This window comes from Globicephala melas, chromosome X, assembly GCF_963455315.2.
Source record: "Globicephala melas chromosome X, mGloMel1.2, whole genome shotgun sequence".
NCBI classification, from domain to species: domain Eukaryota; kingdom Metazoa; phylum Chordata; class Mammalia; order Artiodactyla; family Delphinidae; genus Globicephala; species Globicephala melas.
The window spans coordinates 118540475-118564528 of NC_083335.1; the positions used below are offsets into that span (position 1 = coordinate 118540475).

The following is a 24054-nucleotide window of genomic DNA, read 5'->3' on the forward strand; positions in this document are numbered from 1 at the left end:
TCTATTTCTTCCTGGTTCAGTCTTGGAAGGTTATACCTTTCTAAGAATGTGTCCATTTCTTCCAGGTTGTCCTTTTTATTGGCATAGAGTTGCTTGTAGTAGTCTCTTAGGATGCTTTGTATTTCTGTGGTGTCCGTTGTAACTTCTTTTTCATTTCTAATTTTATTGATTTGAGTCCTCTCTGTCTTTTTTCTTGATGAGTCTGGCTAAAGGCTTATCAATTTTGTTTATCTTCTCAAAGAACCAGCTTTTAGTTTTACTGATCTTTGCTACTGTTTTCTTTGTTTCTATTTCACTTATTTCTGCTCTGATCTTTATGATTTCTTTCCTTCTACGAACTTTGGGTTTTGTTTGTTCTTCTTTCTATTTCCTTTAGGTGTGAGGTTAGGTGGTTTGAGATTTTTCTTGTTTCTTGAGGTAGGCTTGTATTGCTGTAAACTTCCCTCTTAGAACTGCTTTTGCTGCATCCCATAGGTTTTGGATTCTTGTGTTTTCGTTGTAATTTGTCTCTAGGTTTTTTGGGTTTTTTTTTTTTTTTTTTTGCGGTACGCGGGCCTCTCACTGTTGTGGCCTCTCCCGTGGCGGAGCACAGGCTCCGGACCCGCAGGCTCAGCGGCCATGGCTCACGGGCCTAGCCGCTCCGTGGCATGTGGGATCAGCCCAGACCAGGGCATGAACCCATGTCCCCTGCATCGGCAGGTGGACTCTCAACCTCTGCGCCACCAGGGAAGCCCTCTAGGTACTTTTTGATTCCCTCTTTGATTTCTTCAGTGATCTCTTGCTTATTTAGTAACTTACTGCTTAGCTTCTATGTGTTTGTAGTTTTTACTTTTTTTTTCTTTGTGATTGATTTCTAATCTCATAGCATTGTGGTTGGAAAAGATGCTTGATATGATTTCAGTTTTCTTAAATTTACTGAGGCTTGATTTGTGACCCAAGATGTGATCTATCCTGGAGAATGTACCGTGTGCACTTGAGAAGAAAGTGTAATCTGCTGTTTTTGAATGGAATGTCCTATAAATATCAATTAAATCTGTCTGATCTACCGTGTCATTTAAAGCTTGTGTTTCCTTATTAATTTTCTGTTTGGATGATCTGTCCATTGGTGTAAGTGAGGTGTTAAAGTCCCCCACTATTATTGTGTTACTGTTGATTTACTCTTCTATAGCTGTTAGCATTTGCCTTATGTACTGAGGTGCTCCTATGTTGGGTGCATATATATTTAAAATTGTTATATCTTCTTCTTGGATTGATCCCTTGATCATTATGTAGTGTCCTTCCTTGTCTCTTGTAACAGTCTTTATTTTAAAGCCTATTTTCACTGTTATGAGTATTGCTACTCCAGCTTTCTTTTGATTTCCATTTGCATGGAATGTCTTTTTCCACCCCCTCACTTTCAGTCTGTATGTGTCTGAAGAGGGTCTCTTGTAGACAGCATATACATGGGTCTTGTTTTCGTATCCATTCAGTGAGCCTGTGTCTTTTGGTTGGAGCATTTAATCCATTCACTTTTAAGGTAATTATTGATATGTATGTTTCTATTACCGTTTTCTTAATTGTTATGGGTTTGGTTTTGTAGGTCCTTTTCTTCTCTTGTGTTTCCCACTTAGAGAAGTTCTTTTAGCATTTGTTGTAGAGCTGGTTCGATGGTGCTGAATTGTCTTAGCTTTTGCTTGTCTGTAAAGCTTTTGATTTCTCCGTCGAATCTGAATGATACCCTTGCCGGGTAGAGTAATCTTGGTTGTAGGTTCTTCCCTTTCATCACTTTAAATATATCGTGCCACTGCCTTCTGGCTTGTAGAGTTTCTGCTGGGAAATCAGCCGTTAACCTTATGGGAGTTCCCTTGTATGTCGTTTGTCGTTTTTCCCTTATTGCTTTCAATAATGTTTCTTTGATTTAATTTTTGTCAATTTGATTACTATGTGTCTCGGCATGTTTCTTCTTGGGTTTATCCTGTATGGGACTGTCTGCGCTTCCTGGACTTGGGTGGCTATTTCCTTTCCCATGTTAGAGAAGTTTTCGACTATAATCTCTTCAAATATTTTCTCTGGTCCTTTCTCTCTCTCTTCTCCTTCTGGGACCCCTATTATGTGAATGTCGGTGCATTTAATGTTGTCCCTGAGTTCTCTTAGTCTGTCTTCATTTCTTTTCATTCTTTTGTCTTTATTCTGTTCTGTGGCAGTGAGTTCCACCATTCTGTCTTCCAGGTCACTTATCCGTTCTTCTGCCTCAGTTATTCTGCTATTGATTCCTTCTAGTGTAGTTTTCATTTCAGTTACTGTATTGTTCTTCTCTGTTTGTTTGTTCTTTAATTCTTCTAGGTCTTTGTTAAACATTTCTTGCATTTTCTCCATCTTCACCTCCGTTCTTTTTCCGAGGTCCTGGATCACCTTCACTATCGTTATTCTGAATTCTTTTTCTGGAAGGTTGCCTATCTCCACTTCATTCAGTTGTTTTTCTGGGGCTTTATCTTGTTCCTTCATCTGGTACGTAGCCATCTGCCTTTTCATCTTGTCTATGTTTCTGTGAATGTGGTTTTCGTTCCACAGGCTGCAGGATTATAGTTCTTCTTGCTTCTGCTGTCTGCCCTCTGGTGGATGAGGCTATCTAAGAGGCTTGTGTAAGTTTCCTGATGGGAGGGACTGGTGGTGGGTAGAGCTGACTGTTGCTCTGGTGGGCAGAGCTCAGTAAAACTTTAATCCGCTTGTCTGCCGGTGGGTGGGGCTGCGTTTCCTCCCTGATGGTTGTTTGGCTTGAGGTGACCCAACACTGGAGCCTAACTGGCTCTTTGGTGGGGCTAATGGTGGACTCTGGGAGGGCTCACGCTGAGGAGTACTTCCCAGAACTTCTGCTGCCAGTGTCCTTGTCCCTTGGTGAGACACAGCCACCCCCCTCCTCTGCAGGAGACCCTCCAACACTAGCAGGTAGGTCTGGTTCAGTCTCCTGTGGGGTCACTGCTCCTTCCCCCTGGGTCCTGATGCGCACACTAGTTTGTGTGTGCCCTCCAAGAGTGGAGTCTCTGTTTCCCCCAGTCCTGTCAAAGTCCTGCAGTCAATTCCCACTAGCCTTCAAAGTCTGATTCTCTAGGAATTCCTCCTCCCATTGCTGGACCCCCAGGTTGGGAAGCCTAACGTGGGGCTCAGAACCTTCACTCTAGTAGGTGGACTTCTGTGGGTATAAGTGTTCTCCAGTTTGTGAGTCACCCAACCAGCAGTTACAGGATTTGATTTTGCTGTGATTGTGCCCCTCCTACAGTCTCACTGTGGCTTCTCCTTTATCTTTGCATGTGGGGTATCTTTTCTGGTGAGTTCCAGTGTCTTCCTGTCGACGATTGTTCAGCAGCTAGTTGTGATTCCAGTGTTCTCACAAGAGGGAGTGAGAGCACGTCCTTCTACTCCGCCATCTTGAACCGATCTCTAGTATATCATTTTAGCTTCTATTTATTTATTTATTTTCTTTCTTTTTTTTTAAATTGAAGTATAGTTGATTTACAACGTTGTGTTCATTTTAGGTATATAGCACACTGATTCAGTTATACACATATAGCTCTATGTTTTTTCAGATTCTTTTCCATTATAGGTTATTACGACATATTGCATAGAGTTCCCTTTGCTATAACAGTTGGTCCTTGTTGTTTATCTATTTTATATATAGTAGTTTGTATCTTTTAATCCCAAACTCCTAATTTATCCCCTCCCTTTCCCCTTTGGCAACCGTAAGTTTGTTTTCTAAGTCTGTGAGTCTCTTTCTGTCGCATAAATAAGTTCATTTGTCTCACTTTAGCTTTTAATAGGCATTGAATGTATTGCACAGTTTATAGGCTCATAAAGGATGAGAACTTCATGTACCAGACCTAGTAGACTGTAACTTGTTCAAGTAAGTGGTTGCTAAGTCTTGGGGTAACATGTAGCAGATCTGAAGGAGATGGTGCAAAAGTTTCTTCCCTGAGATTAACCCATGAATCTTGAAAATCACAAGGAGATGAGATGATCCCGCCATGTTGAAATGAGTTGGTGTGTCCAACTGGCACCTCTCCATTCTTTGCAACGTCATGGAGGGAGGAGGGGAGCTTCCGCTGCCTGGGGCCCTGAGCACCTGCGTCTGAGTCAGCCCCCCAACCCTCAAAACACAGGTACCTCCAGGAGTGTGGACGTGGGGCCCTCTGGGTTTGTGACACCTGGGTTGGATGTTAAGAAGGTGGGCATCTCCTTTGCTTGTTGTTGTTCTACATCTGTCCTGGGGGAGGGCTTGCTTTTTCATATTCACCCAGAATTCTACAATTTTCTTGGACTTGCATTTGTTTTTTTTTAATTGAAGTATACTTGATTTACAGTGTTGTATTAATTACTGCTGTACAGCAACGTGACTCAGTCATATATATATATATATATATATATATATTCATCTTTTTTTTTCATATCCTTTTCCATGATGGTTTACTCTAGGATATTGAATATAGTTCCCTGTGCTCTACAGTAGGATCTTGTTGTTTACCCATTCTGTATATAAAAGCTTACATCTGCGGACTCCCACCTCCCATTCCATCCCTCCCCCAAATCCCTCCCCCCTTGGCAGCCACCAGTTTGTTCTCTATGTTGGACTTGCACTTGAACTGTAGAGAATCTTGATTAAAACAAAACGATTTTGCTTGTCACGAGTCGGATGAGCTGATGAATTAAAGACTTTCCAACATAGGTCTGTACAATACTAGTATCATCCTCTTGGACTGTATAGGATCTGACCTTGATTGTTCTAAAAACCAAGACGATCTTTGGTGCTCTGGGTATCCCAGCATGAAAACTCCACTGCCCTAAACCTTCATGCAGGAAGAGGCAGGGGATAACCCAGGACTCAAGGGGTGCCGGCCTATGTGCAAAAAGGCGTTCCTAAATGAAATTATTTTGATTTGTATGGGATTGTAAATGCATGTGGAAATGTTGAAAATGTTAAGTGAGGGAGTGTGATTTGGGGGCATTTTTCAGAAGGGACATAGAATCATTCAGCTCAGAGCCTCAGGAACCCTGCATGGATCTGGACAGCTGGAGACGGACATCCATCCCAGCTGAACAGTATCTGGAGAGGGAGAGAATATTAATGAGAATGTTTCTGCTTTCCACTGACCAGCTCAAACTCCAGCAGAGAGTGGGAGTGAAAAGTTGCTCTTGGGACAAGGCTGATTACTTCAAAGGACTAGCTTTACTATTTACTAAAAAGCTCGATGACTATATGGTATTACACTGAACACAATAAAAACACTAGAATAAATAAAATTAGTCTTTGAGCCTGGGTCTCAAAAGTGTTTCAGGGGTTGTCTGTTATTTTTTTCTTTCTGGTTTTAATGGGTGTAGACAGAAGGCAGATGCTTCAGAATGTCACTGTGTTTGTGGCAAACATACGTTTTTGGAGGGTGTCACATGAAGCAGGGTGGTGATGTACCCTTGGAGAACTTAGGTGTGGCTTTCTTTGGAACTTCTCACTCTAAAGAGTGGGTGTCCATCAGGCTTTACTATCAGCCAGCATCCAACAGATGCATCTTGTTCAACTCAAAAGGACCCCGTGGTGTAGATACTATTCTTGTGGGCTTTTCTCTTGTGCACATTTTTCTTTCTGTTATACTGATCTCTGATCTTTTCTTTTTTTAAAAAAAAAAATTTATTTTTTTAATTTATTTTTGGCTGCATTGGGTCTTCGTTGCTGTGCACGGGCTTCTCATTGTGGTGGCTTCTCTTGTTGTGGAGCACGGGCTCTAGGCACGCGGGCTTCAGTAGTTGTGGCACGCAGGCTCAGTAGTTGTGGCTCACAGGCTTAGTTGCCCTGCAGCATGTGGGATCTTCCCGGACCAGGGCTTGAACCCGTTTCCCCTATATCGGCAGGCAGATTCTTAACACTGCGCCACTAGGGAAGCCCTGATCTCTGGTCTTATCTTCATCATTTCGCTCCTTCTACTTTCTTTGGGTTTGATCTAAAAAGAGAAACTCTTTCTAGATTCTTAAGATGGAATCTTAGGCCATGGCTTTGCAACCTTTCTGCTTTTCCAGTGAATGCATTCAAGGCCATGAATTTGCCTGTTTTCCCTGCTTTGGTTTCATCCCATAGGTTTTGATTTGTTGTATCTTCAGTATCATTTCTGTGAGTTTTCTGTGGCTGCTGTAATGAATTGCCACAAGCTTAAGACAACCGAACTTTATTTTCTTTACAGTCCTGGAGGCCAGTAGTTTGAAATCAGTTTCACCAGCTCAAAGTGTTGGCAAGGCTGTTCCTTCCGGCAGCCCTGGGGAAGAATCAGTTTCCTGGCATTTTCCAGATTCTAGAGGCACCTCCATTCTTTGGCTAGTGGCCCCTTCCTCCACCTTCAAAGCCAGAATAGCTTCTTCTCTCCTCTCTGATTCTCTCTATTCTGAACATCTTCAAATATCTTTTTCTCTGTTCCTGTCATCACATCTCCTTCTCTGACTTTGAGAGTCACACCTCCCTCTTATAAGAATCCTTGTGATGACATTAAGGCAGCTTAGATAATCCAGGACCATCTCCCATGTCAAGATCTTTAACTTAATCACATCTGCTAAGGCTCCTTTGCCATGTCAGGTTACATATTCACAGGTTCTGGGGCTTAGAACCTGGACATCTTCGGGGAACATTATTCTGTCTACTGTATCATTCATGAAAAATCTCTTCTGTTTTCATCATGATTCCTCCTTTGGCCCTTGGGTTATTCAGAAATGTCCAGCAGTCGAAGAATCTTCAGTCATCTTTTAGCTCACGGGTTTCCAGCCTAATTCCACGAAGGTCAGAGAGTGTATCCTGAATGTGTCTCATCCTTTGAAACATGTGAGGTTTCCTGCAGACTCAGGAGATGTTCTGTTTGGGGGCTGCATGGAGATGATCATTATGTCTGTGGGGTCCAGAGCACAGATACGGAAATCCTGGGTGGCCTGAGGCCAAGGGCTATCCACGTACTGTTCTCCATGGTCTCTGTCCCCTGGGGTGCCCAGCTTCACTAGCTGACGGGAGAGAGAACTCTACAGGGTGGTCCATGTCCGTCTGCTCCGGAGAAGGCTCCAGCTGTCAGGGGCCGTGGATACAAGGAGGTCCTCCTGGAAGCCACGCGCAGGCCACATTTCATTAGGAGGCCAGCGAGGGTGGCTCCGGACAGAAGGCGTCCTCTAGCAGACAACGGTGTCGGTCTCTCCTCCGTGGGACTGGTCACTCTTGCTGAGAAATAACAAGTTAGAACAGGAAGCAGAGAAGAAAGACACAGTGATCGTAGACTCAAGGCTGAGTAGGAACTAGTCCCAGCTGTAGAATGTCTGGTGACTTCTGTAATGAAGCAGACAGGGCGGCTCAAACAATAAACATTTATTCGTTCAGTCCTGGAGGCTCCACGTCCGCGATCCAAGTGTGGGCAGGGCTGGTCCCTCCTGAGGCCTCTCTCTTGCGCGTGTAGACGGCCGTCTTCTCCTTGTGTCCTCACAGGATCATCCCTCTGTGTGTGTCTGTGTCCTAATTTCCTCTTCTTCTAAGGACACCAGCACTACTAGATTAGGGACCTCATCTTAAAAGACCCTATTCTGCAAAAGGACCTTAAAAGATCCTCCTCGGCAAAGACCCTATTTCCAAAAAAGTCATATTCTGAGGTCTTGGGGATGTGGCCGTCCACAACTGGATTTTCCAGGGACACAGTTCAGCTCATGACACCCTCCCACATTTAAGGCAGAGATTTTCTGGCATGCACACATCATCAGCAGGATGCATAGCTAGGTAGACGGTTATTCTGTCGGTTTCCCACTGAATGAATTACATGAAACTTTGCTTCAGGCTCTCGCTGTTTATCTGTGTCTGTGAACCCTTGGAGACTTGTGCTGTGCAGACACAGAATCTGAGGCCCCATCTCCTACCATGCAGAGGCACGGCCTCACGGTGGAGAAGGGCTAGGTTTCCTGTGTGACAAGTGGAGACCAGGGGGCTGATCGTTGCATAATTGGTAAGATCATACGAAGCAGATCTTTATCTTTCTGTGAACGGAGTGATGAGTATCCCACAAGGTGCCTTTCCATTTACCTTGGGGTGTTCACGACCAGACAGCCTATCCCCTTACTGAATTTCCCAGCGTTCACCATGGCGGGGGTCAAAAGATTGACCCTCTCTCTCTCGATACAGCTGATGAATCTCCAAAGGCATAAATAAAGGTTTCTTCACTTTGGCTCTGACCACAAAATTCAGAGGGTTCTCAGTGAGATTAGGAAAAAAAAAATAAAGAAGACTGGTTTGCAAATGAAGGGGTTGTAATTTTTCTCCATTTCTTCCACTGTGGGGTGGCTGTGTCTTTTTGATTTTAATTTCCCTAAGCTATAGGACCATAAGTGGAAGTGCCCTAGGCTCTGTTGCTTTGTTTTTTAGATGTTTCAGGAAACACCATACACTTCTCCAGAGTGGCTGTTGGCAATTTACATCCCGCCCAGCAGCATAACAAGGCTCCCTGTTTTCCATGTGTAAAACTTCCCTTCTGTTTCTGAGGTCCAAAAGAAGTATGGGCTTCTTTTATTGTTTCCCATTTCTAAACTTCATAACAGAAATCCATGTTGATTGATACTGAACAAAGCATCTTTGTTTCCTTCTTAAACCCTCCTCCCTCACACTGGTACCCCAATCATCGTGTTGTGCACCTGGGACTCAGACAATGTTATATGTCACTTACATCTCAATAAAGTTTGCGGGGATAACTCCTACATCCTAAACAGTTCAAATATTTATGAGAAGCAAACCCTATGTGTAGGGCAGCTATTGGAGTGAGAGACTTTTCAACATCTTTCTTGGGGACTCCATAAACTGCAAGTGTTGCTTTTCCTTTGGTAGAGGTCTGCCCATCAGTTTACATACAAAATGCCTTTCTGGGGCTTCCCTGGTGGCGCAGTGGTTGAGCGTCCGCCTGCCGATGCAGGGGACGTGGGTTCGTGCCCCGGTCCGGGAAGATCCCACATAACACGGAGCGGCTGCGCCCGTGAGCCATGGCCGCTGAGCCTGCGCGTCCGGAGCCTGTGCTCCGCAACGGGAGAGGCCACAACAGTGAGAGGCCCGCGTACCACAAAAAAAAAAAAAAAAAAAAAAAAAAAAAGCTTAAAAAAAAAAACTTCAAAAAAAAAAAATGCCTTTCTGTTATTAAAACAAAGCAGTTTCTCAGGAGCTAGATTTCTGTCTCTGAGGTGATTGACATCATGGTTAAATGTAATGGTGTCCTGAGTTTTGACATCCTTTTAGAACTTAAGTCTAGAAGTTCAGAAACGTTAACTACTGTTTGTATTTGTGTTTGTAGCCAGTGTTGGCTCTTTCTCTCCACTCTAGTAATAGTTTAAAAAAAAAATGTTGGAGGGATAAAGAAAGGAAAAAAACACGTCCACACAAGGACTTGTATAAGACATCAAAACACAGGTTCCCCATGCCCTTATCCCCTCTACAGTGAGATGGGAGGTTTGTCACACAGAAAGGAGAAAAGGGCTCACCTCCTTAGCGAGCAAAGATGCCCGTTGGGTGAATGTGAGGCTGTCGCCCACCCCAGATCCTCAAGGACCCTTGAGAGACCTCTCCCCATTGCTGCCATGGTGACCAGAAGCTCAGCCATGTCACCATGGCCCAGTGACTTATGAGTGTTACACTTGAGTCCTTGATATTTCTGTTTTCTGGACACTTGTGGTTCCCTGGGACATGGGTAGGCCCTGTGAGTTCCACAGCTACAGAAGAGGATTGGGAAGGGGCAACTGAAAGGAGACCTGGGGGCCCAGCCTGAGGAGTAAGGAGCTAGTCATAGAAACCCAGGGTGGATATCAGATCTGGGGGCCTGATGGAGGACACAGAGGAGACTTGGGGGCTGGTCTGACCCCAGGACCCAGGCCAGGCTGTGAGAGGCAGGGTCAGCCCTGAGCATGGCCCCACGGACCAGACATTATCCATGTGGATTGCTACCAAACCAAGATGGTGAATTTTGTGTATCGGTGTGGCTGGGCTACAGTATCCAGATATGTGGTCAAATGCCAGTCTAGATGTTGGTGTGAAGGTATTTTTTTTTTAAAGATGGAATTAACATTTAAATCGGTGGACTTTGAGTACAGCAGATGACCCTCCATAATGTGGGTGGGCCTCATCTAATTGGTTGAAGGCTTTTAGAGAAAAGAGACTGAGGTTCCCCGAGGAAGAGGGAATTCTACCTTCAGACACACTTCAGACTCAAGCTGCAGCATCACCTCGTCCCTGAGTCTCCAGACTACTGGTCTACCCTACAGAATTGGGACTTGCCAGGCCCCACAATCACATGAGACAGTTCCTTAAATCTTTCTCTGTCTCTCCTATCTATCTATCTAATCTGTAGATAACTACAGATGTATACATCGATCATGTATCTATCCTATATCTTCTCTATCTATCCATCCATGATCTATCTATCTATCTACCTCTCGCTCAATCTATTTCTATTATCTATCTATCGATCATCTGTCTAATCTATAGATAAATATAGATATATACATCTATCTATCATGTATCTATCAGCTATCTTGTCTATCTATCCATCCATGATCGATCTATCTATGTATCCATCCATCCATCCTTTTGGTTCTTGTATTAGCATTCTCCAGAGAAACAGAGCCAATAGGGTGTGTATAATAAGGAACTGGGTCCCATGATGACGGAGGGTGAGAAGTCCCAGGATATGCCATCTACTCTCTTACAGACACCCAGGAGAGTGAACGATGTAAGTCTCATTCTGAGAAGACTAAAGTCCATCTCAGAGATGGTCAGGTAGAGAGAACTCCTTCTTCCTTACCCAGCCTTTTGTGCTATTCAGGTCTCCAGCTGATTGGAGGATGGGACAAGGCCCACCCACCCTGGGGAGGGCCATCTGCTTTCCTCAGTCCATTCATTCAAATGCTCATCTTGTCCAGAAACACCCTCACAGACACACCTGGAATAACACTTAACCAAATACCTGGGCACCTTGTGGCCCATCAACTTGACACATAAAATTACCCACCTGAGTCTGTTTGTTTGGAGAACCCTGACTTATACCTGAAAGTTCACAGAAGCAAGACCCTGGACGACCTTCCTGATTCCTCCCAGTGCAGAGGGAAAACACATGTCTCTCTCTGACTTCTGAGACCCTCGCCTTCAAGAGAACCCTCCCACCTCCCACCAGAACACCCACATTACCCTCCCGCCATGCCCCCTAGGACTCCAGTGACAAGACTCTCAATCAATGGCAGAACCAGGTAACTTCAAAGCAACGGCGTGAATTGGGGCAGCGGAAGGGACAGGGTGACCAAAAGATGCAGTTTTCCTGGAAGCATCATAGACTCAGGGGCCCCGGGAGTCAGGCAAAGCCAAGATCTGTCCTGGGGAAGGTTCAAACCAGAGGCCATGTGGGTCCAAGGAGCCCTGTCCCACCATCACGAGGCTACTGGCGACCCCTTCTCATGCACAACCTACTACCTGCCTCTGAGCAGAGCCAGGAAGGTTTAGAAAGTGGGGAGTTGGAGGAGGTTATCCTGGATGGGGGAGCTGGGCTTATCCCAGAAGCCATCCCGTGATCGTGGAGGGTGAGAATTTCCAGGATCTGACGTCTACAATCTACAGACCGATCACTCATGGACCAACATTGGGACCCCACCAAGCCTCAACACCAGAAAATCGTCATTGAGCTGATAATCAACGTTGCCTAATCTACCGTGTGTCCTGGGATGGAGGCACGGAGCTGATTCAACTTTCAACACCAAAGAGTGCCGGTATACCCATTGTATGGATTGCTAAACCGAGGCTCGGAGGAGCTGAGGACACACCATCGATAGCCGGTAAACCTGTTTCATGGGTGGACACCTCTCGTTTGTGGAGTTTTATATCTATAGAGGCTCGTTTATTAGTACAGCGTCCTTGTGCTGAGAAAGTGGTGTTTTTCTTCTTTAACAGAAGAGGAAATTGAGGTTAAGTCATTAGGTCATGGGGTGGCCGTGGTCAGACATACAGCTGGGGTTGTGTCAAGATCTGCATGGAAGATGCAAAGCCACACGGGTCCCTGCCACACACACACCTCCTCACGGTGAGGCCAGACCATGCATGGTCCATGTCATGATGCTAGAGGTGGCCCCGTGGTTCTCACCTCCCACCACCACGGCTTCACACAGGGCCAGAGGGAGCCGCTGATTCAGTCCCATGGCAGAGCCCCGGACAGACTCCCTGTGGTTTTGGGGGAAGGACCAAGGGCTGGTCATGGTCAAAGTACATTGGATTCGGTCCAGCTAACACTGATTTTCTGGTCATTGTTAGAAGTCCTGGCATCCCTCAAAACCGGGGGCAGTCAGCCCACGAGATGCAGCTGATATTGTGCTTTAACTAGGCTGAGCACCCATCGAGGGCTTTCAGCAATCTGGTCCCCCAGGGGACACTTGGCAACATCTGGAGTTGTTTCCAGTTGTCACAAGTCTGGAGGGGGAGGTCCTACCAGCAGCTGGTGGGTGGAGACCAGGGAAGCTGCTCCGCCCCCCACAGGGCCCAGGACGCCCCACATCAGAGGGTCACCCAGCCCCACATGTCAGGAGTGCCGAGACTGAGAAACCCTGACCTAGCATGAAAGACTCTATCTGTCTATCTGTCTGTCTACCTACCTATCTATCTGACATCTATCTATCATCTGACTATCTATCTATCCATCATGTATCTATCATTCATCCGTCTATGTATCATCTAAGTATCTACCTATCATCTGTCTCTTTATCTATCTATCTATCCATCCGTCTATCCATCTGTATTTGCATCCATTTATCTACCTACCCATCCATCCATATCTCTATGTCTAACCATCCATCCATCATTTCTCTCTACACCCTTTCATCCATCCACCTATCCATCTACATATTCATCCATCTATCCATCTGTCTCCCTATCTATCTATCTCAGTGGTTGATAACTGGGGGTGACTTGGCCACCCAGAAAGACACTTGACAATGTCTGGAAACATTTTTGGTTGTTACAACTTGGGAGAGGGTCCATCTGGGGGGTGGAGACCAGGGATGTTTCTCAGCACCCCACAGTGCACAGGACGCCCCACATCAGAGCACCATCTAGCCCCAAATGTCCACAGTGCTGAGGACAAGAAAGCTGGCCTGGGTCATAATTCACTGGATTCGATACAACAGACTCTGATTTTCCATGACAACACTGTTGGGTGTTCCCTGAAACGTGAGGAAGCCCCAGTGTCCCTCAATGTCACCGACGGTCAGCCTCTGAGATGGAGTCATGTTCCTGTTTACCCAGGTGGGCGTCCATGAGCTGCGGTTAGATAGATCCCCTGCGTGGGGTCACCCTGACCATGGCCGGGCCATCCTGGGCGGGAGGGCAGGAGTGGCTGGTGGTCCGATCTTCATTATGGCCCCCAGGTGGCGTGGGCATCTCAGGATCAGTCTGCGGTCACTACCGTTAGGACTGAGTGTAGGACGGCGGGGCCAGGAGCAATGGCAGAAAGACTCAAGACCACGGTGCACAGGGAGGGAGGGGAACTGAGGCCGGGAGGCGCAGGGACCCTCCCAAGGGCACCTGAGTATCTCAGGGCCGGTCTTCTCCTCCAGCCTTCCTTTTGGACCCTCTCACTCAGGGCCCATCATAGGACATGAGTAAAATCAACAGGACGCGCCAGGAGGCTTGGTGGTCACAGGCCTTGTAGGTCTCCTTCCAGGGTACAGTCTAGAATACGAGTGTCCTGGGGCTGCTCTAGCAAGTGACCCCAAACTAACTCCCTCCAGAGGCTCCGGGGGAGGGTCCCTGCTGCCTCTTCCAGCTTCTGGGGGCTCCAGGCGTCCCTCGGCTTGTGGCCGCATCCCTCCCGTCTCTGCCTCCGTCTTCCCGGGGCTTCTCCTCTGTGTCTGGGTCTCTCCTCTTCTGCCCCTTAGAAGGACCCGGTCATTGGATGTAGGGCCACCCTCCTCCAGGAGGACCTCATCTCAGACCCTTCCCTGCATCACATCTGGAAAGGCCCTGTTTCCAAATAAGGTCCCGTTCCTGGGTTCTGGGGGTCAGGACATGGATGTGTGCTTGGGGACGTCCTTCAATCCCCTACACCAGGGTAATCAATTAGTTCCATTTCTCAGGACTGTCCCCATTTTAGCCCCCAAAGCTCTACCCCCCTGGAGCTTCCTGCTTCCCGGGCAAATCGAGACAGCTGGTGACCGCACACCTAACACGCAGACTGTAAGGGGATGGCGTGGAGACCGTGGGCTGGTGCTAGGTGAGCGGCGAGGAGGTGGCGTAGGGGCTCCGTGCACACCTGGGGGACAGGTGAGTGTGGCGGTGTTGAGTGGGAGCTGGCTTGTGCTTGGTGGGTGTGAACCTGGACATCCGGGGAGGCAGAGACCTCCAAGGACAAGCTGTAAGCACCACAGATGTCGGCCCTCACGTGGGGGAGCAACCAGCCCCCGTCCCTCCCCTACGGGAAGCCCCGGCACGTGGCCTGGGGCTGATGGGCCCCCGCCCCCCAGAGTCCGAGGACAAAGGATAGGCACTAAGGAAGTTTTCTGATGCTCTGGGTAAAATGGAAACCACTTTCGGTGGAAAATGAGGGTCTGTAGCTAATCCGTGCGCTGCGCTCGGGCAGAGATCAAATCCTCCAAGTTGGGGTCACTCTGCACGGGCACGGCCTTTTCATGTTCTCAGGGGAAAGTGTGCTCTGCTGTCTCAGAGACCCAGGTGAGATCCCCTGATGGTGGGGCATGAGGCCAAAATGTTCGCAACGTGTCCCCAATAATCTCTTGCCCCCAGTAATCTTTCTGAGGCCCAATATTTTCTCTGGTCCTCTAGTAATCTCTGGTCCCCAATAGTCTGTCTGGTCCCCCAACAATCTCTCTGGTGCCCAATATTTTCTCTCTGGTCCCCCAATAATATCTCTGATCCCCAATATTCTCTCTGCTCATTGATATTTTCTCTGCTCCTTAGGAATCTTCCTGGCCCCTAATCTTCTCTCCTGTCCCCAGCAGTGTCTCTGGTCCCCGATATCCTCTCCGGTCCCCCATCATCTCTCTTGCACGGTCCGTTTTAATCATTGGCAACGTGGACACAGATGTTTTTACAGAGCAGCCAGCAGGGAACCTGGCTGTGAGGCACCTCAGGAACCCGGAATCAAAGCCACGGCTGCACAGAGCCCCACGTGCAGAAACCTGGCCATCCATCATTTGCATGACTGTTTAGAAATGGCAACGGCCGCGTTTATTTAGAAGGGAGACGAGTGAGCTCAGTGAAGGAAACCAGCCAGCCGAGGCCGGGGAAAGGCACCTTGTGGTGGGGATCTCAGCAACGCCCCTTTACCGGCTTCCTGTGAGTGTGACTCAGAACCTTCCAGAGCTCTCGGAAGCTCAAACCCCCCTTCAGAGAGTTTATAGCCCGGGATGAGGAAGTAAGAGCAGGGCTAACGTAGCGGACAGTTATTTTCTTTCCTCTGTCTGTTTTTTTAAACGCAGATACAACTCACCATTTCAAAGGGAATCATTCAGTGGTGTTGGCTGCATTCGCCACGTTGCGCAGACACGACCCCTACCTAGCGCTAGCACGCTACCCGCACGCCCAAGTGGACGGGTATTTTAGCTTTAAGTACTGTCAGCAGACAGAAGGCTCAGAATCCCCGTGCATGGAGGAATCATCATCATCGTCATAGGCAGAACGATAGCAGGCAGTGTAGCCCACGGCCTGGGTGGCTTTGAGAAGGCCACGAAGCCGCCTGGTGCATCAGTGTCCCCATATGTAAAGGGATTTAGACAGTGCTCTCTGAGGGACAACATGAGGGTTCCACGAGTCCATCTGAGCGCCAACAATGGCCCTACTGGGAATCCCGCATGATTTGGGATGAACTCCCCAAGGAGAATGACATCTGTCAGGGCCTTGCTCGCCACCAGTGTTGAACAGTCTTCACAATGACCCCATGAGGCAGTCTGCGGCCAGGGGTCCGTGAACTAGAGAGGGACTCAGAGTGGGGGCCGCCTGAGCGGGGCCCCGGGTCTCCACACATCCAACGCACCCTCTCTCCTCCTCTGGTTAGGATGAGTAGCACAGGGTTTCGTGGAGAATTTGTTTGAGATGTATTGAAGCCCAATACCTGAGAATGTGGACTTATTTGGAAATAGAGTCTTTGAAGATGTAATTAAGATGTTTACGATGAGGTCATTAGGGTGGGCCTTAATTCAATATGACTGGCGTCCTTGTAAGACTAGAAGACGCACAGAGAGACACAGAAACACACAGACAGAAGAAGGCTGTGGGAAGACAGAGGCAGAGATTGGAGGGAGCTGATCGTAAGCCAGGGACGCCTGGAGTCTCCAGAGGTCGGAAGAGTCAGGAAGGACCCTCCCCTGGAGCCCCGGAGGGAACGCAGCCCTGCAGAGACCTTGATCTTGGAGTTCCGGCCTCCAGAACGTGAGAGGATAAAATTATGTTGTCTCAATCCGCCCAGTGTGTGGTAATTTGTATGGCTGTCCCAGGAAACTAATTCAGGGGAATTCACGGGGAACCAGTCTCATCTCCTGTTTTATCTGTCCACTCATTCATCATCCATCTATCCATCTGTCTATCTACACACCCATCCATCCATCCCTCCATCCCTCCACCCATCCACCCATCTATCCATCCATCCATCCATCCATCCATCCATCCATCAGTCCATCCACCCATCTATCCATCATCCATCCACCACCCATCATCCATCTACCCATCCATCCATCCAACCACCCACCCGTCTATCCATCCATCCATCCTTCAATCCATCCATCCATCCATCCATCAATCCATCCATCCATCCATCTACCATCCATCCATCCACCCATCCACCCATCCATCATCCAACAAACCGTCAGTGAACTCATGCTGATTTATGCTGGCCCCTCACCTACAAGGTCACAGCTCATGCAGGCACCCAGCCCATTTGTTTCCTGTGGCTGTGCCTGAGGGGTTATCTCTGATCCTATCCCACCACGTGCCTGCTGGCTGGTCTGCCCCGTCCCGAGTGCAGAGATGGCCTTGCCCATCCCACCGCTGGCACACGTGCATGTTTCACGTAAAAACCTGGAGACCGGCGCCTCCAGTGGCAGGGTACTCGCAGGAGAAGATGCGAGTGGCAGATGGGCAACGCCTGCGGCAGGGAGTGACCAGGCAGCTGGGAGCTGCATCACCTAATCCACCCACTTCCTCTGTTCCCTTTATAGCACAGGATATTACAAAGAGTCTTGCTACTGGTCCTGGTTTGTCAGAAAAATGCCACTTGTTGGAGCCCATGTTTGGTTCTTGGGCAGATAATCCCACGGGACGGGGATGACACATGCTCAAGCCGGGGCCCTTCCTGTGGACTGGTGGGGATTAAATCCTGACCCATTTGCCCTGGGATGTGGCCTGCCAGAGGGATATTTGTTTATCCTATACACATGATCTCTGTGCCTATCACAGGGTCTTTTTAACTTTAATTATTATCTTATAGGAACAGGAGCGCACAGATAAGATTGAGACAAGGGAGAAAGTGGCCCAGGATGCCCTGACCCAGCCCGGTTCTCTCCCTGAGACCCGGGAGATGGGACCTGGCCCTGCTTCTCCCCCCAGCCCTCTGGCTGCACTGTCCCTTGACCCTTCTTGTGTTTTTCCGGGTCGTCCTGAATTGGGGGCAATTCTGCCCCCCAAAGGACACCTGATAATATCTGGGGGCAGTTTGGGGGTGTCATACTTTGTGGGGCTGCTACTGACATCTGGTGGGTAGAAACCAGGGATCCTGTTTAATACTCTACAGTGTGTAGGACACCCCGAGAATTATCCTGTCTAAAATGCCAGTAGTGTGAGTTGAGAGCCTTCTATCTATCTATCTGGCTATCTATCCATCTATTATCTACCAATCAATTAATCAAACTATCATCTGTTTATCTATCATCTATCTATATTTTTCTATTATGTATGTATCTGTATTTATCTGTCTATATAATTTATTATCTATCCATCCGTCAATCTATCATCTATGTATCTATCATTTATTTTCTATGTATTTATCTATGAATCAAAAATCTCCTACTTGTCTATCTACCCATCTATCAGCTGTCAGTCTGTCTACCATCTATCTATCAATTATTTATTATCTACCTAATTTATTTATAATCTATTTGTCTATCTACCTAACATCTACTCATCTATCTATCCATCAGTCATGTCAATTGATGTATCATCTATCTATCAATCATCTGTCTATTTATCGATCATCTAATTTATCTATCTATTTACCTGTCATTTATCTGTCATCTATTCATCTATCAGTGGTGAGTGATCAGGGGTGACTTTGCCCTCCCACCCGGGGACATATGACAATGTCTGGGGACATTTCTGGTTGGGGGAGAGGGAGCTCCTGGCACCTGATGGGTGGAGACCGGGGAGGTTGTTCCACATCCCACACTGCACAACAGGACCACCCAGCCCCAGGGTCACTCGTGCCACATCACAGAAGATGGGTCCTGACCCTGTAAATGTGACCCTTGATTCTTCCCCAAGACCCCCTCGCCCCTCTCTTCCTGCACCCCCTCCTTCTGTCAGGGGTCCCATGCTCATGCTGCGCCCCCATAAACAACGCCCAGCCACCCCCATGACTACTCAAAGCCCAGGGTCCACACTCTCAGCCCCCTGCCCATTCATGAGCCTCCCTGGGGGTCAGGCCAGCACCACCTGGAACACACACAGCCCGGCCCGCCCCTCTGCCCTGCCTGGTCCACACCACCCTCTCCCCAGCCATGCGCCACCTCGGTCCCTACCTCCTGTCTGGCCCCGTCATCGGTCAGCAAAGCACAGATTCCACCCCTAAGTTGTTTTCCGTTCAGGACACCGTTGACCCCATTGACCCCCCTGTTCCGGCACAATGGCCCTGCCCAGAGCTCTTTCCAAAGCACAGTCCAGCATCGCCAGCCATGTCGGAAGCTTCCACAGCTTTTCTGGGCCAGCCGCTAAAGTCTCACCATCCTCCCGGGACCATTCTGTCCAATGCGCCCCAAGCCTCCCTCCACCCAGAACACACCCCCCATTCCCCCCCCGGCTCCCATTCATGACATCCTTTCTGCCACAGCCCTGCTCTCCCAGCTGTCCCACTCAGCCCCGGCAAATGCCTCCTCTTCCAGGAAGGCCTCCTGGATTCCTTCCCGCCCTGAACCTTCGTGGCCTGCATCTCCCTGTGTGGTCTTTCTATTCCCCGGAAGTGCTCAGCACCACGACAGGCACAGGGTGCCTAGTCCACTGCCTGCATCAACTGTCCAGGCCAGCGGCTGGACACTGAGTTAGGTAACAGGGCCCTGGAGGGCAAAAGTCAGTGCAAGTTTCCCATTCGGCCCCTCAGAGGCGCCGTGTGCTTGGCCGAGTTCCAGCCTCAGTTTCCCCACCTGGGATGTGGGGATGATGACGGCGAGGTTAGGATTGGAGGAGACGGTCCACGGGCAGCGTGTGCATTGGGGTCGATGCACACACAGTTCTGGTTCACAGCACCCATCCACAGACGCCCTGGCTCTGGCATGTTGCCCTCCTTTTGCCAAGGAGCCTGGGACGGAGAGAGCCAGCTTCAGCCCCTCAGGCCTGGCCACCTTCCCCCCAGCGGGAAAACTTGCACAGAACGGCAGGCGTTGCTCCCTCACCCAGGCGCCCACACTGATGTGGCCCCCAGGTCCCAGCATGGACACAGCCCCCCAAGGTCCCGGCACAGACGAGGCCTCCTGAGGTCACAGCAGATACACAGTCTTCCGAGGGCCCAGGACAGATGTGGCCCCCCAAGGTCCTGGCACAGACGTGGCCTCCAGAGGTCACAGCAAGTACATACCCTCCCCCAGGTCCCGGCAGGAACATGGCCACCCGAGTTCCCTGCATGGCTCAAAAGCAAACCCAGTCACCAGCTGCCTTTCAAAGCATGGCTTTCCCTAGAATAAGGCAGACCCTGCATCCATGGGTCTGTCTGTCCAGCCAGGAGGGTGTGGACACGGCTGCAGAATTTTCCCTGGGGGTTCCCAGTGCTGACCCCAGGGGACGCACTGGGGGAGCCCACCCTGCAGCCCCTCTGTGTGCTCATTCGCCAGGTCATGCCTCCCCGCGGTGCAGTGTTGGCCCTGGGGCGCGTGGGTCTGTGGCTGGCGCCGGGGGCCTGGACAGCTGCCAGCGGTCAGGGAGCAGGGCGAGGTGTCAGGGGAGCATGGGGCTCCCCGTATCCCGCACGCCCAGCCCCTTGCCTCCGGGCCAGAACAGGGGTGTGGGCGGCAGGCCCCCGCTTCTGCCGGCTGGTGGCCACACCTACGGGCGGGGAGCAGACAGGCACAGGGCTGGGTGAGAAGCCGCACCCTGGGGACCGCCATTCTGTCGCTAACCCGTCACTACCCACACCCCCTGCCCTGTCCCTAAGGTGACAGCACAGGCTTCCGTAGGGTTGCCCGGGGGTCTCAGGTGGCCTGTCGAGGGTGGTCCTGCCCCTGCGCCCTCCTCAGTCCGTGTGGCTGAGCGGGGATATTTCAGAAACTACAGCCCAGGTCTGGAGGGTCCTCCTGGCTCTTCCCACGGCCCGCTTCCTCCTGGAGGGGGAGTGGGTCGCCGGGACTCAGGGACAACGCCCAGGGATTGAAGGCCCCTCCCTCCACCAACGCTGGCCTTGGCAACGCCCCAGCAAATGAAAACACCATTCTCGCGCCGTGGAAGCATCTTAAACGGAGAATACACGCGCACGTCCGGCCCAGCTGCTCCCTTCAAATCCAGCCGCTCAAAGGGCTTCCTACGCGGCCATGCGGGGGCGGCCCTCCGGGTCTTGGTTCCTCCTGGCTCCTGTCCGGGGCCCCGCTTCTGACCGCACACGCTGAGCGCACGTGACACCATGACAGACGGCAGAAAAAAACCCCACCTCGCTTTGGAAGCGGAACCACACGCTCCGTAATTCCTCTCGGCCGGGCGTGATCCGAAGGGTGCAGACGGCTGGTGTGCACGGCAGCGAATCCCCGGGGCCGCCGCCAGCCCGCGCGTGCGGCGCCCCTGCTTCCCAGGCTCGTCTGGGACGGTTTGTAAAATGCACCTAGAACTCGGGTTTCTGGGTGAGCCGGGGCCTGAGAGCTGATCTGAGGTCTCACGGGGGGCCCTCAGCGGCCGGAACCGTTCCAGGCTCAGCCTCCCGTCCTCCCTCGTGCCTGGCCGCCTTCAGCGCTCACCTGTACGCAGGTGCGGTTTCCTGAAGGAGTTTGCACAGGAGAGCGTGTCCCGAGCGTCTCCCCGCCAAGTGGCCGTGCGTGTCTTTCTACAGGTTTTCCTGTTCTGTCTGCACCGCGGAGACGAGAACGCACGCAGCCCGCCTCCCAGGCTCTCACCCCGTAAGACCCCCCCCCCTCCGCGACCCTCCCTGTTGCAGACAACGCACGTCAATAAAGAGCAGGCATTGAACGCACCTGGAACGGCCGGGGCTGCTGTAGCGGTGCGCGTCTGCAGTGTAGACGCCGCCGGGACTGGATCGGAAGACGCAGCAGCTGTGCCTCAGGGCCTGGTGTCAGGAAGCGGCGTCCCGCTGCCCACGAAGGAGCCGGGGTGGGTGTCGGGGCGCAGCCCCAGTGCCAGCATCCCCGCCGTCTCTCGGGCTAGGTGCGCGCGGGGCATGACGCGCCGGCTGCACCCTCGCCGGCTGCAAATCCTCCAAGGTCCCCCTGCCGGGCTCCGGAGGCTGCTGTGGAGACCCAGGGCAGGTGGAGAGGAAACCCGTTTTGAAATTTCCTGTGTAACGTCTGTTTGTCTGCTCGCTCCCGTAGTCCAAACCCGCCGGTCCCCGTCCTATCAGCGCGCGCCCTGCCGGGGGCGGGGTGCCGGCCCCCAGAGCTGCGACCTCAGGGCTCGTCCTGTCCCGAGGCGGCTGCGGGGAGACCCTGCCTCTCCGAAAGGGTTTGCTGCCTGCAGACCGGGCCGGGAGGGAGGGCCCAGTCCGATGGTGTAGCTGGCGGTGACCTGAAGTGGATTCCCAGACGGAACAAATAAATGCCTGGGATTTTAAATTTTTTTACGTTTTAAAATTATGCTAAGCGAACTGACTTCCTCTTGCAGGCGAAAGCTGGGTGCCTGGCGACCTCTTTTGGTCTTGCAGCCAGAAGGTGACCCGCCCGGTGACCCTTGCCCGGACACTGCCCTGGGGGGGCCGGGGGGGGCGTGCCCCTGACACATGTTCCCCATCCACCCACCCACCCCCGATGGAGCGGGGTTCACGCCTCCCGGGCCGCGTCCTCTAGGGCAGATAGGGAGCTGGGTGGCCGGCGGGGCGCACGTGCGCAGGTGAGGATGATGACTTCACAGCCAGGCGCGCTGTCATCGGAAAGAGGCAGCTGCTCGAAAGCCCACCCCCACACCCCACCCCCGAACCAAGGTCCAGCCCTGGCGCCCCGGGGTCACTTGGAAGGGGGAAAGAGGGTGGTGATTCTCAGAGGTTGTGTGCCGGGAAGTCATGGGGATGGTGAATTCGCGAATATGGAAACGCTGTTCCCGGGGAAATCCAGGATCATCTATTTACAGAGTATGGAGGATGTATGTACCCCTAGGCATCTGTTGTCTGTCGATCAATCATCTATTTACATTCTATACCTGTATCTATGTTTATCTATCATTTAATTGTATTTTTCTATCATGTATCTATCGTCTATATCTATATATTGATCTATTATCTACCTATCAATTCTCTACTTATTTATCTTCTATCTCTATATCTATCATCTATTATCTATCTATATCTATCCATCAATACGCCTGCCTGATGACATATATCCATCCATCCATCCATCCATCTTTCTATCTCTATATTTATCTATTATCTACCTATCAGTGATCTTTAGATATCAGATGATATTATCTACCTATCATCTGTCTTCTGTCTTTGATATCTATTATCTATCTATCCATCCGTCATATCTGTCTATTATCTGTGTTTCTATTTGTCATCTATCTGTATCTATTTATGTATCATCTACCTATTATCTCACATGTATGTATCAGTCACTTTTCTATCAATCATTTATTTATCTATCTGCCTGCCCATGCACACACATAACCTTCCACCCATTCTTCTATCTGTCTACCCACCCATCCATCAGTCTGCCTACCTACCCATCCATCCATTCATGCATGCGTCCATCCACCCTTGCATCTATCACCGCTTATTATCTATCTGTCCATCTATCCATCCATCTGTCTGCTTACCTATCCATCCATCATTGTATCTATCACCACTTATTAACTATCCATCTATCTACCTACCTATCTACTATCTATCTATCCATCCAGCATCTCACTGTGTATCTATCATCTATCTGTATCTACCATCCATCAGTCCATCCATCGATTTATACGTATCATCCTTCTATAGACTGTGGTTCTCCCATGTTGCAAGTTCACAGCTAATGGTGGTGGGTCGGCCCCTCAGAGAGGACCTGGCCCCGGGCTGCTACGGTTCTGGGCACCACCAGGGAAGTCCCTGTTTCTTTTTAAATGGCCCAAATGTAAAACGGAAGAAAAGAAAGGACAATGGTGCACATGTGCTGGGCATAAGTGTCAGAGGAGAATTTAAAAGGTCAGTAAGTTGTGGGTAATGATTGGAACTGGGTGAAGGTATATGGGCTTCCGTGCGCTATTCTCTGGTTTGTGTTTGAAAGCGTCTGTGTTAGCTCAGCTCAGCTGCCATAACAAACACCACAGACGGGTGGTGGCTTAAACGTTAGACATTTATGTCTCCCAGTCCTGGAGGCTGGAATCTGAGATCCAGGCATGGGCAGGGCTGGTTCCTCCTGAGGCCTCTCTCCTGGGCGTGTAGACGGCCGTCTCTTCCCTGTGTCCTCACGTGGTCGTCCCTCTGTGTGTGTCTGTGTCCTGATCTCCTCTTCTTATAAGGACACCAGTCCTATGGGATCAGGTCCAACCTAATGACCTCATCTTAACTTGATCACCTCCATAAAGACCCTGTGTCTGGAGTTCCCTGGTGGCGCCGTGGTTAAGAATCCGCCTGCCAATGCAGGGGACACGGGTTTGAG

The 24054-nt window shown here is 50.0% G+C and overlaps 1 protein-coding gene across 1 annotated transcript in view; it reads right to left on the reverse strand.

Moving 5' to 3' along the window:
- P2RY8 (P2Y receptor family member 8) overlaps positions 1 to 21536 on the reverse strand; it is a 51570-nt gene extending 30034 nt beyond the window's left edge. Inside the window, exon 1 of the mRNA XM_030837254.2 lies at positions 21442 to 21536. The gene's annotated coding sequence lies outside the window, so the exon portion shown is untranslated. The remainder of the gene's footprint in view (positions 1 to 21441) is intronic.
- Between the last annotated feature and the right edge of the window lie 2518 nt (positions 21537 to 24054).